The 15,333-nt window shown below is 40.9% G+C and overlaps 1 long non-coding RNA gene across 1 annotated transcript in view; it reads right to left on the bottom strand.

Annotated features, from left to right (window-relative positions):
* The window catches only part of LOC140000934 (uncharacterized), a 31,303-nt gene extending 17,701 nt beyond the window's left edge, over positions 1–13,602 (bottom strand). Inside the window, exons 1-2 of the long non-coding RNA XR_011806126.1 lie at positions 13,530–13,602; positions 6,716–6,785 (exon numbers count right to left, since the gene is read on the bottom strand). This is a non-coding gene — a long non-coding RNA (uncharacterized lncRNA). The remainder of the gene's footprint in view (positions 1–6,715; positions 6,786–13,529) is intronic.
* Between the last annotated feature and the right edge of the window lie 1,731 nt (positions 13,603–15,333).

Here is a 15,333-nt window from a genome sequence, read left to right as displayed (position 1 = left end):
AAAGCATTTAAGCAGGGAAGTCATGCATACACTATTTGGCATGTGTGAAAACCATTCAATTTCAAACATTCTTATCTGTATGGAGAATTTAGGCACTTCAGCAATTCCATGCAAATGGTCCAATACTGCTTTCACCATGTTCTCTCTTAAATAATGTTAACCTCATTCATCTCCAGAATCACAAAATTGGTGCAGTTTACTAAAATTTTGAATGAATTCTCCACCTATTTCCAACACTTGCTTGGAAACAGAGCTGAGAGTGACACCTTACCAAATATGTTTCATTTAGAAAAGATTAGAAGACAAAACCTAAGTTTACTGCAAGGAAGTACATAAATTTTAAATTAGTTAGAAATATTAGTACACACAAAAAGCAATATACTATTTTGAATAAATTCCTGGTGCATTACTAAGTAACTTTAGGTAAAATAATGTTTATCTAAGAGAAACACGGAATTGCTTTACAGGCAAGGAGTAACCTAAAGAGGGGAGGCTTAGTTTAGATATAAAGAAGAAATTATTTGCTCTGAGGGTGGAGAGGTACAGCAACAGGTTGCCCAGAGAAGCTGTGGATGCACTTACCCACAGAGAAGATGTGGAACACTTCCCCACCCCTGGAAGTATTCAAGGCCAGGCTGGATGGGTCCTTGGGCAACCTGGTCCTTGGGCACCAGGGAGGTGTCCCTGCCCTTGTCAGGGGGCTTGGAACTCAATTATCTTTAAGGTACCTTCCAAACCAAACCATTCTATGATTCTGGGATTCTCACATCCTCTTTCCTTACTACCCTTTTGGAAGTCAGTACTCTTCAGACAGCTGCAGGCCCTCTTTCAACTTACATTTCTGGGAACAAAAACAAATTTTCATGTTGAATTTATGTCTCACTTTTGAGTATTTGGGCTCCTCAGTGTTGTATTTGTAAATATTTCATTTCTCTGAGTTTGCCCTTTAAAAACCAAGGGCATTAAAGATCTCTTCCTGTTTACCCATTTAAGTTAAAGCAAATCAATGAAGAATCATAGGATCTAAAGTTCTTTTGTTTTTTCCTAAATTTTTTCTTCATCCTCAATATCAGATTTGTCATGGCAAAGAAATCAATGAAGATACTGGTTGAATGTCAGTACCTAGGCTCTTGGATTATTACTACCATTTTTTTCCCCATAATCCATATTTAGAAAGCTAAAATGTCATATATGACTAGAGTGAACACTCCTATCTACTTTTTTCCCTTTAATACTGTTAGAGAGATCTACAGTTTCCAAAAACTACCTCATCAGAAATTCCTTAGTATCTCTTCCAGACTTCACTGACTCAAGAAACAATGTTATTGACCACACATCTTAGCTTCCTTTCTATTTTCTCTGAACATCATCTTAATTTTTGTAATTACTTTCGTTAGTTAACCTATAGAGCTGGGGTTCAAGCAGATCAAGTTCCTATGTCTAGACATATGTTCCTATGTCTATGAGACTTCCCCCATTCCACACGAACACCTCTATAGTGGCATGCTGACCACAACTAATTAATAATCAAATCCATTCTTCAATGGAGTTACATATCTGGTTATCCCTATTATCAGTATTTATATCTTCCTTTTTCCCTTGCCACTTCTCCTATTACTCTTTTGCTATTTTTACTACATTTGCCATTTTCTTTTTTTAATTCTTCTTAAGTACTAAGTTAGTTTAAAAGAATTCATTACTTCTTCCGAAGTCTCATTTTTGACACTTTCTTTTACTATTTTTCCACTCTCAATTTGAAGATTACACTATTGCAGTGGAATCTATCCATCATGAAGAGCTTGATTTCGTTGAATGTTACCTTGTAGTCAGGTATTCTAAATGAATCTTGAAGTGATTTTTGTTTCTTTTTTTAACTTTTATTTATTTATTTATTTATTAAGGGGATTAAAATAATTTCACCCATATAGCCCCAGCACCTTTCCTAATCTTGGGCAATTACTCGTTAGAGCAAATAATTGTCATTTGTTCCAAGTACCAGTCTTTGCTAGTAGTGACATTGTTACCAGCTTACCGTCCCCCTCCATACTAGACACCCAAAATTTTCTTTTTAAGTGAAAGAATGTCCTTCTAGAGAATGGAAGTTTTTACCCTGACATCTTTTAAGGCACTGATCCTTTATTTCCGTCTTACTATTCTAATCTTACTAATTACTATTTAACCCCCAAACTACTCTTTCCCATTATGTTTTTGTTTGTTTGTTTGTTTTTTTAACATAATTTGCAAATTGCTTTCAGGAAAGCATTAAAGATAATGTTATTTCATTAATTTAAAATTAGTCAAGGTGATTCTCATGATATTTTCTGTTGTTCTTATGCACAAATTGCAAAACACAACTTTTATTAGCCTCACACTGAATTACTTAATTACAGGATGAAATCATATTCAGTAATAACAACTAAAGCACTTAGCCGTGTTCAAGAATGAAGTGAAAATCATTTAGATTCTTGCAAGTGGGTTCTCAGAGTTCCAATACATTTTTAAAGATACTTTTATATCACATAAAACGCATTCTTTTATATGATAGGACAATCCATAACAGAAGAAAATGAAGATCTTCATCCACTACAGCACTCTTTACTCTGAAAGAGAATGTCATGCTATAACCATTACAAAGAATTTCATTATTCTCTCAACCACAGCAGCCACCCAGTGGCTACTCTTTTTAATACTCAGACACGCATAAAACCAGGAATTTAGGAGATGGTCAGAACCTGCAATTTTCAGTGATAGCCTCTTGCATTAAATATTCCTTTTATGTGAAAGAGGAAATAAAGCCATCAACATTTTTTCTTTGGAAGCAGACTCTACACAAACATTCAGAAGAAGAGGAAGAAGAAAAAAACAAAGATATGGATGTAAATGTTGTGAGGCTCTTTTGTCATTACTGTTTATATATATATATATATATATATATATATATATAAACATATATATATATATAGTGTCTGTTTGCTTTTCTTTAAATAAGAGACTGTTAATAAGAAGATATATTGTTAATAAAGTTTTAATAGGAAAATATTTCTGTGTGATAGGCTATTTTTTTTCTTTAAACTATAAATCTAGAGAGAAAAAAAAAAGTTATTAAATGGAAAAAAAGTTATTAATGGATGTTAAAAGTATCAAGAAATTTAGACCAACAGCACTGACAGATGTTTCTGAACTACATTATAACTCGTTATGAAAGTTTTGCAACAGTTCTCAATCTTGCAGGAACATAAGAGAATTTATTTCATGCCTTATTTAAGTGTCTTTTTGCGTAGGTGCCAGAAAATGGCTTCATATCCAAAAGCTTGCCTGTTTTTTTTTTAACTGTATTGGTCTAGCTAAAAATGTTACTCTCCCTGCCATTTTTGCCTTGAAGATATCCGTAAACCTTCACAGTTTCAATATTAGTGATTATTAGACACTTTAATATTTATAAAGCAATTATATACGGCCAAAGAGGAACTTAAATAATAAAATTCATTTAAGATGACAAGAAGCATGAAGTTCTTCATCCACATTCTTATGATCTTCCAAATACTCTACTTGAAACCACTTCTTTCCATTTTCTAAGTTCCAAGTTTAACAAAATCTGTGTACATAATGTTTCAATAATGAGGAAAACCTCTATAAAATTGAAAAACTATAACAAATATAAATTTTTATCAATGAATAATGCATGTTACTACCAGACAAGAAGTGACAGACGATTACAAAGAAAAGAACCAATACACTTTGTTGTAAATGGCATCGGTTTCTGCTGTGCATACCTAAGTATGTTGGAAGATATATACTTCTTGTTACAGGAGTTCCCTCCAGCAATCTTAATATTTGGAAACTGCTATAGTGCACTCTCATTTCAATTGAATGAATGCCATTCTTTGATATTCCTGTATAAGAAACAGAATCAGGAATGATTCTTTGAAATATAAACTTGTGTAATAATTTTGCATTCTTTCACGTTATTACTAGCCTCTACAACTGTATTACTTGTGCTTTCAGTAAACTGATAAAAATTTTTGCCATTTCATCTATAATGATAATGATCTCTAGGAAACAAAATACATAATTAAAAAATCATAAGCTGACCTTCAATGTATGTTTGACCAAAGTCTGGAATTTCTCTTTGAACTGAATCTGATAATTGTGTTCTGTGCTAGAGACAATCACGTACAGTCAGGACTATGCTGCAGCTTCCTTGACACAAAGCTACACAGTCAGTGTCACCAGTCTTCCATCCATGTGTAGGACAAGCCCACTTTCTGCATCAAGCTGAGTGAAGGTCTACATTAAGTCTTTTAGCAGCACCTACAGATTCCTGGTTTTTTTTGTTTGTTTTGTTTTGTTTTTCTCTCAGAGATAGCCACTTCTTTTTGTCACATTTTCTGCTTACTTAAATTTCTTTTTCTTCTCCATCATTATTAGTCCCCAACTTCAAGATGACCCATTTATTTCTGCCCATTTTTCTTTGTAGAGGGTTCAGAACCTCTAACTGAGAACCCAGGAATCAAACATTTTGACACATCTACTTGTTGGTTTGACACCTGGAATTTGATATATAAGTTCAGGTTGAGGAACTGGTATGTTCTCCAAAGCAGACTGCAGGCAACACACAAAAAGTTAATGGAAATATGTAATTTCTTCATACATCATCCCTTCTCATGGAGGAAAGTAGTTACTAGCTTATCTTTGTTCAACTCCTTAACCTGAAACTATTTGCTCTCAATAATTTATATTTGACTTTAATTACGTTTCAGTTCTAAGTTCCAATGAATTCTGATAGACCATATTACTGAAAACATTTGCTTAGTGTTTGCATCATTTAACCAAGGCTAGGGTCGATAAATATTAGCTAGCAGTAGGCCTACAGTCCTAATTTTTATTTTTTTTTAAATTCCTTCTGCTGGACTACAGTACTACCTGAAGCTATGACTTCAGTTTTTCCACTGCAACATGCTTAGCCACTGACAGACTAGGCTGTTGTATGGATAATACCCTTGCCAGAATTTTAAACCCTGCCCAGTGAGATTCAATTTTTATTGGACATTGGAATTAATAATGAAATCAGTTCTTAACTGAATTTAGCAAATCCCAAAGACCTTAAATTCTCTAATACTTGATTTTTTATTTTCCACTTGGAGTTTCTGAAACAAAATGAGAATAATATTAATAAAGTAGTGGAAGTAAACAAAACCAAGCATTAATATTGGATTAATATTAATGATCCAATTAATGGAGCAGTTTGTCATTCACTGATGGATCATCAGATTAGCCATAAAACATGCAACATGTTACAAAGAAGGGTTCAACATATCCACTATTTAGAATAAACAACTGATGTAGTGTATGCCTCCGTACCTGATGTACGTAGTGTATAAGTGAATGAGAAATTTGGAAGAAGCAATAAAGTAGAGTGAGCCAGAGCACAAGACGGTATGAGAGATGAAGAGGGACAATGTGACTGTGTAAGAAAAAGACTTGGGCAAGCACACAAGACTAAGCATGAAGAAGCACGTGTGAGAAAGACAGAGCAAGAGAGCACGTGCCCATGACTGAACACAAAGGAGCATACAGAAGACTGATGAACAGCAAGTGAAAAGGCAAGAGCCAAGACAATGAGAGACAGTAAGTGAGCCAGAGGTAAAATGAAGAGAGTGGGTAACAGAGGGCACACGGGGGAAGGGGTGCACACCCAAAGATGGCATGAGAGCACAACAGAGATACAGAGCACAAGGTCTCTTCTCTGGTATCTCTTTTAAAAATCAGCACATTATAGCATCCAGATATTTTCTCATATTAGGAAAAATCAGGCAATGTTACCCACATGAGTGATCACCACTCAAACACTGTAACTTCACATAGCATTTGGCATGAAAGGCAAATTACTGGTTTGGAAGGTGGGGGGGTTAAATCTGACAGGGAGCTAACACACACACAAGTGAAAGAGGAACTCTTCACACGCTACTTTCGTGTACAAACAAGAATTTCATCACAGTGGAGCAAAAACATATAGTAGCAATAGCACAGGTGTCCTATGATCAGCAATATCAACAATAAAACCACAATCTTACCAAAGACAGGAGAGAATATTTAAGGTTTTAAAAACAGAGTCAAAAGTTAGTAATTATTTAAAAAAAAATGACTCACCCACTCACCTAGTGCATTTTAAATTGGAGAGCAAAGTTAGGAGAAAGACAGCAGCTGTCTCTTTCACCAATTACCTGCCAGTGCTAAAGTACTACATTTGCATCCACAAAATGCAATGCAAAACTAAATTTTACTGCATTAAGAGAACTGCTTAGTCTATCGCTTCACAGTTCAGAGAAAACATAGAAGACCCAGAACAGAATCTTGATGCACTTCTGTTTTAAAATGCAAGTCCTGACAACCTGACAATGTTTCATGTAGCCCCTTTATCTCAAAAAATATATAATAATAATAAAAATTAAAATTAAAAATCTCTCTCTCATATGAAACTTGAGCTATCCCAGAATGTATTGTTTCATTTCCAGCACACATGAAATGTAACAAGATATTGCACTTTGGTTGCCTTTTAAAAACAGAAGCACAGCAGAACTCAACATTATCCATAATCCTTTCATTCACATATTTCCTCTCACCTCTTTCATTTTTTAATCAGAGAATTGAATTATTATTGGCCTTAAAAGGCTGATACTTTATCACATCTTGCAAAGTACAAAAGCAACTTTACCTTTTCCCTGCTGCAGCCTGCCTTTTGTTCTTCTTAATCTTTAGATTAGTCATTTTTAAAATCTTCTCCACTGTGAAATCAAACAGGTCGCGCAGGCAGGGCGAGCAGGAAGGGCAACCCCCGCCCACACGAACGCCTCTTAACGACGGTCTTTAGCTAGGCGATAATGGTCTCCACAAGGCACGGAGCGCTCTGCAGGAGGTCGGTACACACCCAGACCGACTGCCCGTTAAAGAATGCAGCGGTTCAGGTCACCGGATGCAGGGAGTGTCAGAGCCTGCTGCTGCCGTCGGCGGGAGGCAGAGACACTGCGTGCGTGAGATGTGAGCAAGTGGATGACCTGATCCGCATGGTGGCGGAGCTCAAGGAGGAGGTGGAGAGGCTGAGGGCCATCAGGGAGTGTGAGCGGGAGATAGACTTCTGGAGCAACTCCCTGCAGGGCCTCAAGGAGACGTACCGGGGTGAGACACCCCAAATGGGGGTGGACTCCCTGCCCTGTCGCCGTCGGACAGAGGGAGGGGATCTGGGAGTTGAGGAGGAGTGGAGACAGGTCCCTGCGCGACATGGCAGGCGATGCCCTCCCCTTCCGGCCCCACCTTCCCAGGTGCCCTTACAAAACAGGTTTGAGGCCCTGGAGCTTGAGAGACCAGCAACTGAGGAAGAGATAGAAAGTGTTCCCAGGAGGATGCCTAGGGCGAGGAGGTCGACTCCACGCATCAGGACTGCCTCCACCAAGAAAGAAAGAAGGGTGATTGTCGTGGGAGACTCTATCCTTAGGGGGACAGAGGGCCCTATTTGTCGGCCTGACCCTACCCGTAGGGAAGTCTGCTGCCTCCCTGGGGCCAGGGTCAGGGACGTTGCCAGGAAGCTCCCCAACCTGGTACGCCCCTCTGATTATTATCCTCTCCTGATAGTCCAGGCGGGCAGTGATGACATTGATGACAGAAGCCTGAAGGCTATCAAAAGAGACTTTAGGGGGCTGGGACGGTTAGTGGACGGAGCAGGAGTGCAGGTAGTATTTTCGTCCATCCCTACGTTGACAGGGAGGGGTATGGAGAGGACAAGGAAAGCCCACCTGCTAAACACGTGGCTCCGGGGCTGGTGCCTACGCAGAAATCTTGGGTTTTTCGACCATGGGGCAGTTTACTCAGCACCTGGTCTGGTGGCCGTAGACGGGTCCCTATCCTTTAGGGGAAAAAGGATCCTGGGCCAGGAGCTGGTGGGGCTCATTGATAGGGCTTTAAACTAGGTAAGAAGGGGGATGGGGCTGAAGCAAGGACTGTTGGGGCTGTGCCAGGGGGAGCAATGGCAAGGCCGGAGGATAAGGTAAAGGCCCAGCTGAAGTGCATCTACACCAATGCACGCAGCATGGGTAACAAACAGGAGGAGCTGGAAGCCATCGTGCAGCGGGCAGGCTACGACTTGGTTGCCATCACGGAAACGTGGTGGGACCAGTCTCATGACTGGAGTGCTGCGATGCCTGGCTATAGGCTCTTCAGAAGGGACAGGCAGCACAGAAGGGGTGGCGGTGTGGCTCTCTGTATTAGAGAGTCTTTCGATGTTGTAGAACTCGAGGCTAGGAATGACAAGATCGAGTCCCTTTGGGTTAGGATCGGCAGGGACAACAAGACTAGTGTCCTGGTCGGGGTCTGCTATAGACCGCCGAACCAGGATGAGGAGACGGATGAGGAGTTCTACAGGCAGCTGACAGAAGTTGCGAAATCGTCGGCGCTTGTACTCGTGGGGGACTTCAACTTCCCTGACATATCCTGGAAGCACAACACAGCCCAGAGGAAGCAGTCTAGGAGGTTTCTCAAGAAAGTGGAAGATAGCTTCCTGACGCAGCTGATTAGTGAACCTACCAGGGGTGGTGCCCTGCTAGACCTTCTCTTCACAAACAGAGAAGGACTGGTGGAGGATGTGATTGTCGGGAACAGTCTTGGGCAGAGAGACCATGAAATGGTGGAGTTCACTATTCTTGGCGGGGCCAGGAAGGGAACCAGTAAAACCACTGTATTGGACTTTCGGAGGGCTGACTTTGAGCTGCTCAAAAAAAAGTTGACACTAGTTGGTGGAGTCCCATGGGAGGCGGTTCTGAAGGGCAGAGGGGTCCAGAAAGGCTGGGCGCTCTTTAAGAGGCAAATCCTAATGGCGCAGGAGCGGTCTATTCCCATGCGCCCAAAGATGAGCCAGCGGGGAAGAAGACCAGCCTGGCTGAACAGAGAATTGTGGCTTGAGCTTAGGAAAAAAAAGAGGGTTTATAATCTTTGGAAAATTGGGCAGGCCACTAAGGAGGACTATAAGGATGTAGCGAGGCTGTGCAGGGACAAGATTAGGAAGGCCAAAGCTCATCTGGAGCTCAATCTGGCTACTGCTGTTAAAGATAACAAAAAACGCTTTTATAAATACATCAACACCAAAAGGAGGACTAGGGAGAATCTCCATCCTTTACTGGATGCAGGGGGAAACTTAGTTACAAGAGATGAGGAAAAGGCGGAGGTGCTCAATGCCTTCTTTGCCTCAGTCTTTAGCGGCAAAACCGGTTGCTCTCTGGATACCCAGTACCCAGAACTGGTGGAAGGGGACGGGGAGCAGGATGTGGCCCTCACCATCCACGAAGAACTGGTTGGTGACCTGCTACGGCACTTGGATGTCCACAAATCGATGGGGCCGGATGGGATCCACCCAAGGGTACTGAGAGAACTGGCAGAGGAGCTGGCCAAGCCCCTATCCATCATTTATCAGCAGTCCTGGCTATCCGGGGAGGTCCCAGCTGACTGGCGACTAGCAAATGTGACGCCCATCTACAAGAAGGGCCGGAGGGCAGACCCGGGGAACTACAGGCCGGTCAGTTTGACCTCAGTACCAGGGAAGCTCATGGAGCAGATCTTCTTGGGAGTCATCATGCGGCACTTGAAGGGCAAGCAGGCGATCAGGCCCAGCCAGCATGGGTTTATGGAAGGCAGGTCCTGCTTGACGAACCTGATCTCCTTCTACGACAAAGTGACGCGCTGGGTGGATGAGGGAAAGGCTGTGGATGTGGTCTACCTTGACTTCAGCAAGGCTTTTGACACCGTCTCCCACAGCATTCTCCTCAAGAAACTGGCTGCTCTTGGCTTGGACTGGCGCACGCTTCGTTGGGTTAGAAACTGGCTGGATAGCCGGGCCCAAAGAGTTGTGGTAAATGGAGCCAAGTCCAGTTGGAGGCCAGTCACTAGTGGCGTCCCCCAGGGCTCGGTGCTGGGGCCGGTCCTCTTTAACATCTTCATCAATGATCTGGATGACGGCACTGAGTGCACCCTCAGTAAGTTTGCAGATGACACCAAGCTAGGTGCGTGTGTCGATCTGCTCGAGGGTAGGAAGGCTCTGCAGGAGGATCTGGATAGGCTGCACCGATGGGCTGAGGTCAACTGTATGAAGTTCAACAAGGCCAAGTGCCGGGTCCTGCACCTGGGGCGCAATAACCCCAAGCAGAACTACAGGCTGGGAGAGGAATGGTTGGAGAGCTGCCAGGCAGAGAAGGACCTGGGAGTGATGGTGGACAGTCGGCTGAATATGAGCCAGCAGTGTGCTCAGGTGGCCAAGAAGGCCAACGGCATCCGGGCTTGTATCAGAAACACTGTGACCAGCAGGGCTAGGGAGGTGATCGTCCCCCTGTACTCGGCTCTGGTGAGGCCGCACCTCGAGTACTGTGTTCAGTTTTGGGCCCCTCGCTACAAGAAGGACATCGAGGTGCTTGAGCGGGTCCAAAGAAGGGCGACGAAGCTGGTGAGGGGCCTGGAGAGCAAGTCCTATGAGGAGCGGCTGAAGGAGCTGGGCTTGTTCAGCCTAGAGAAGAGGAGGCTCAGGGGTGACCTTATTGCTCTGTATAAGTACATTAAAGGAGGCTGTAGCAATGTGGGGGTTGGCCTGTTCTCCCATGTGCCTGGTGACAGGACGAGGGGGAATGGGCTAAAGTTACGCCAGGGGAGTTTTAGGTTAGATGTTAGGAAGAATTTCTTTACTGAAAGGGTTGTTAGGCACTGGAACGGGCTGCCCAGGAAGGTGGTGGAGTCACCATCCCTGGAAGTCTTCAAAAGACGTTTAGATGTAGAGCTTAGGGATATGGTTTAGTGGGGACTGTTAGTGTTAGGTTAGAGGTTGGACTCGATGATCTTGAGGTCTCTTCCAACCTAGAAATTCTGTGATTCTGTGAAATACAATTAGATAACATTTCATTTACTGGGGCTAGCATCCTTTATTATATTAACATCATGCTCAAATTTTTATTCTAAAGTTTATTTTAAAAAATCCATTATTTCTAATGATAAAAGAATATAAAGTGAAGGCATCCAGTATCTACCACACTGTGTTGGGTTTATGAGGCAAGGTTTTGGCAGAGATTGCCCTCCAGACTGTGGAGAAGACCACAGTGAAGCAGTCCTCCTGCAGACCACGGAGGCCCCTGCAGCAGTTGGTTGTGCTCTGAAAAATGCTGCTGCCCATGGAGAGCCCACACAGGTGTTTTTTTGGCAGAACTGTGGCCCAAGTTGGGCCCATGCCTGAGCAGTCTGCTGCTGGAGGACTGCACCCCACTGGAGCGTTCTTGAAGAATGGCAGCCAGGGAGAAAGGGGAACTTGTTAGGAGGAAGGAGTGACAGAGGCTACCTGTTACGAAGAGATCACAACCTCCACTGCCAGCCTCTCACACCATTCAGGGCTCAGGGTGCTGAGGTGGAAGAGTTGGGAGTGAAGTTGAGCCTGGGAAGAAGGAGCAGGTGAGGGGCAGCTGTTTTTGTTTTGTTTCTCACCACGCTTCTCTATTTTTACTTGACAATAAACTATAATAAATTTCCCCTAGTCAAGGGTTTTTTGGCCATGATGGTAATTGGTGATTTCCATGTTCTTATCACAGGTTAGGAGCTTTTCCACCCTGCCCTGTCAAGGACAGGGTGTGGGAGGCTGGAGGAGGCTAGGTGGGCACCTGGCAGTTGCCACGGTCAAGCTGTTTTACTGGTAAATAATATTCATGGTGTATTTGGGTGACCCCTGAAGAGACACTCCAGAATACAGACCCAGGTCTGTATTTCCATGAAAAATACATGCCAAAACAAGCTCATTTTAAAAATCTTACCCCCTTTGCAGAAACATACCTGTCTCTAAAGGGAAAGAGGAAAAAAAGAAAGAATTAAATGAAGCATTTGCCCTGCCAATAACCATTATTTATTAATGGCAACACCTCACACATAGTCTGAATTAATCATATTGCTTACAGAGTTTGCATTTACTGCAAGGTAAGTTTTAAATTTTTATAGATGGTTAAAATATAAATGTATCCTAAATTCTCAGAAAGTTGCAAGCATAGAGGAGTAATGACTCTAAATTTCTTTACGAGCATTACGTGGGCAAAAATATATGCTGGGTTTTGACTGCGGATTGGATTCTCATTAGAGAGAATACTTTTCTTCCTTTTTTTTTTTTTTTTTTGAGCAGAATAATAAGGGTGTATTCTTATAGCTCCCTTTCTACCTCTACAATTACTTTAAAATGTTGTGAAGACTCAGCTTCTCAGCACAAGCTAAATAGGCAGTTCTTTGCCAAGATCCCTGTCCATTGTGCATTCATGAAAGCAAACATGAATGCCATTGATCCCAGCAGGAAGGCTTGCAGGCTTGACACACTCTGTGCCAAAGCAAGGGCTCTAATTAGTGATCCTTCCAGCTGGACAGTAAAGGCCTTACCCTTCCTTAGGGAATAATAAGACAGGCCATGTCTGAAGTTCCCAAGTAAGCTTTATAGAATAGGGAGCATGCAGAGAACTGCATTAAAGGCACTAAACCAGCCGACACAGGTGACCGAACAGTGAACTGTGCACTTGGCAATGAACAGAAAAATGCCTGATACACAAGCATCATCTGGTCTTTGGTTCCTCCTGTTTGCCTGAATTACTGTCAGAATTCCAAGGACTGTAATGGATGGCGCAACTATTTAAAAGAAAGCAATAGATTTGTTGCAACAGTGATAGTTTTGAATATCTTCAAACCTTTTCTTCAAAAACAATGCTTGTTGACAATATAACATACCAATTCATAACATCACCATTCTTTGCAGAATAATGATAAAAACTCATTAGCAGTAACAGGCTTTGAAAAATAGGCAGCATGTGTAATTTCAGCACTTCAAAACTGTTCGCAATAAAGTCACTTTTAATTATATTTCTTTATAAAGAAAAATTATCTAAAGGATTAAAAATAGAAAGTCCTTTCATAGTAAAGATTACTAGCACTAGACTGCAAACACTGTAACCAGATAAAAGCACTTGTACATATATGCAAAGTGTACATCTAGGTTTCTGTATATAAAAGATCTTATACAACTTCTTTTATTGCATTGCTGCTTCAGAATTCTGACAACCACAATATTCAAAACGCGAGTTTCACTGAAAAAGCAGGATCTACTGAAAACAGTGGCTTATTTAAACATACTTTACATATAAGCGCATGAAATGTATAAAGAAGCATTGACATCTTGAAAGATTACAATGCCAAAAATTGCGTGAAGCTACAGTAGAAAAAAAATCCAAATGGTATATGCATATCCATTGTATACATCAATTATCTATTAACAAATTCCCAATGTAGATAAATTCCTCCTCTGTTCAAAAATAAAAATAAAAAAATCATAAGTTAACACTTTTAAAAATAAACGAGAACGTACAAGTTTACACCCTTCTAATCCAACCACATTTGCTTTTTGAAAGCAAATGCAAATTCTAAAAGTGAAATATTAAAAGTATTTAAAAACGAAAATTTTTCACTTAGAATTATTATCCTACCTTGAGAACTGCAGTTTCTTTAGCCAAGCAAAATGCTTGGTCCTTCTGATGTTTGTTCCATTTTCACATCAAGCGGATATTAATTTTAACTACTAGCTTTCACTGAGAATCTTTCATTCTTGAAGAGAAATAAGAAAATTACTTATTGAAAACAAACAAGTCTCATTTCAAGATAGCAGCTTTTAGCCAATAGTTTTCTGATTTTCTACCTTTTGTTTACTACTGGTTATTCTTACTTGCCTGAAAGACTGCTACATTTCTCTTATCAGCAACATTATTCTATTTTTTCTAAAAATAAGATTGAAAAAAGAGAGGAAGAAAGGCTGTAAACAAAAAGCTGTAGAATACAAAGGCAGTTAAAAGTTGGCTTCACAGCTCCTCAAAATAAATACTGAAGGATTATGATTCTGTAACCACAATCAGGATCTTTTTTACATCAAAGCTAGAGAAAAAGTAATGATATTAGTGCTTTGGACTCTAAATGGAACATACTGTTATTGCTGGGCAATAACTGTCCTTGTGCTGAGTGACAAAAAAAAAAGGGGAAAAGGCGCACTTCCCCTCCCACATTCCCTGTATATCTCTAAAAATAAAGGACAGGTGAATATTCAAGGTGAAAATCAATATAATTTTTAAGATAGCCAGGAAGCCTTTAAATTACCTGAAGCACATTCTGTGCTCATTTAAAGAACATTCTGTATGCAGGCTGTAGTAAGAAAAGTATCTGTAGAATTAAGCAAAAGATCAATGAACAAATTTTCAGTGTACCACGAAGAATTCATAATGTAATAGTTATAAAACAATTGACTTTATGATTGTTTAATATTATCACAGGCTCATAGAGATGTATATTCAAGGTATTATAAGGTTGCATTAAAGAAGGTCACATTAAAGTGAGGACAATAGCTCTGAATCTCAAAGGATTTGGTCTAAGAATGTATTGGAAAACGAGAGATTCATAATAGTTTTTTCAGCCTGTTTTAGCATGTTTTCTAATACCATGAAGTCTTATGACATATTTAAAGTCATTTTAAAGCTTATTTTTCTTCATTAAGACAATAAAGTGTGTTTTTCCTACATTCATGCTATCTATAGCACTTTGGTTTGCACTTCCGGATGCAGCCCAGCTAGTATGCATTTTCTTCTACGTTCACTAATGAGGTGGTACAAAAATAAAAATAAAAATCAGGGAATAAATTAGGAGACTAAAATGCAACCTACAGTGAGATGCAATCTACAGGTGGAAAAACATAAAAATTGAGAAGTATGTCAGCGTAAATTCATAGAATCATAGAATCATAGAATATCCTGAGTTGGAAGGGACCCTTAAGGATCATCAAGTCCAACTCTTGACACCGCACAGGTCTACCCAAAAGTTCAGACCATGTGACTAAGTGCACAGTCCAATCTCTTCTTAAATTCAATCAGGCTCGGTGCAGTGACCACTTCCCTGGGGAGCCTGTTCCAGTGTGCAACCACCCTCTCTGTGAAGAACCCCCTCCTGATGTCAAGCCTAAACTTCCCCTGCCTCAGCTTAACCCCGTTCCCGCGGGTCCTGTTGCTGGTGTTAATGGAGAAAAGGTCTCCTTCCTCTCGACACCCCCTTACTAGGAAGTTGTAGACTGCGATGAGGTCGATTGTTAATTGATTGTTAATTGATTGTTATGCTCTGGTAAAAGACGTATTCAAGTGGAGAAAATATCTGTCCAGGCTTGGAGTCAATCATATGCAGTCAGTAGAACCTGGCTCAAATAACAAAACCAGTTTCTGACACCAGGTCCTTACTACTTCAAAAATGAGCAGC

This window comes from Anas platyrhynchos, chromosome 35 (assembly GCF_047663525.1).
Source record: "Anas platyrhynchos isolate ZD024472 breed Pekin duck chromosome 35, IASCAAS_PekinDuck_T2T, whole genome shotgun sequence".
Classification (NCBI taxonomy): Eukaryota; Metazoa; Chordata; class Aves; order Anseriformes; family Anatidae; genus Anas; species Anas platyrhynchos.
This window is presented reverse-complemented; position numbering and strand designations above follow the sequence as displayed.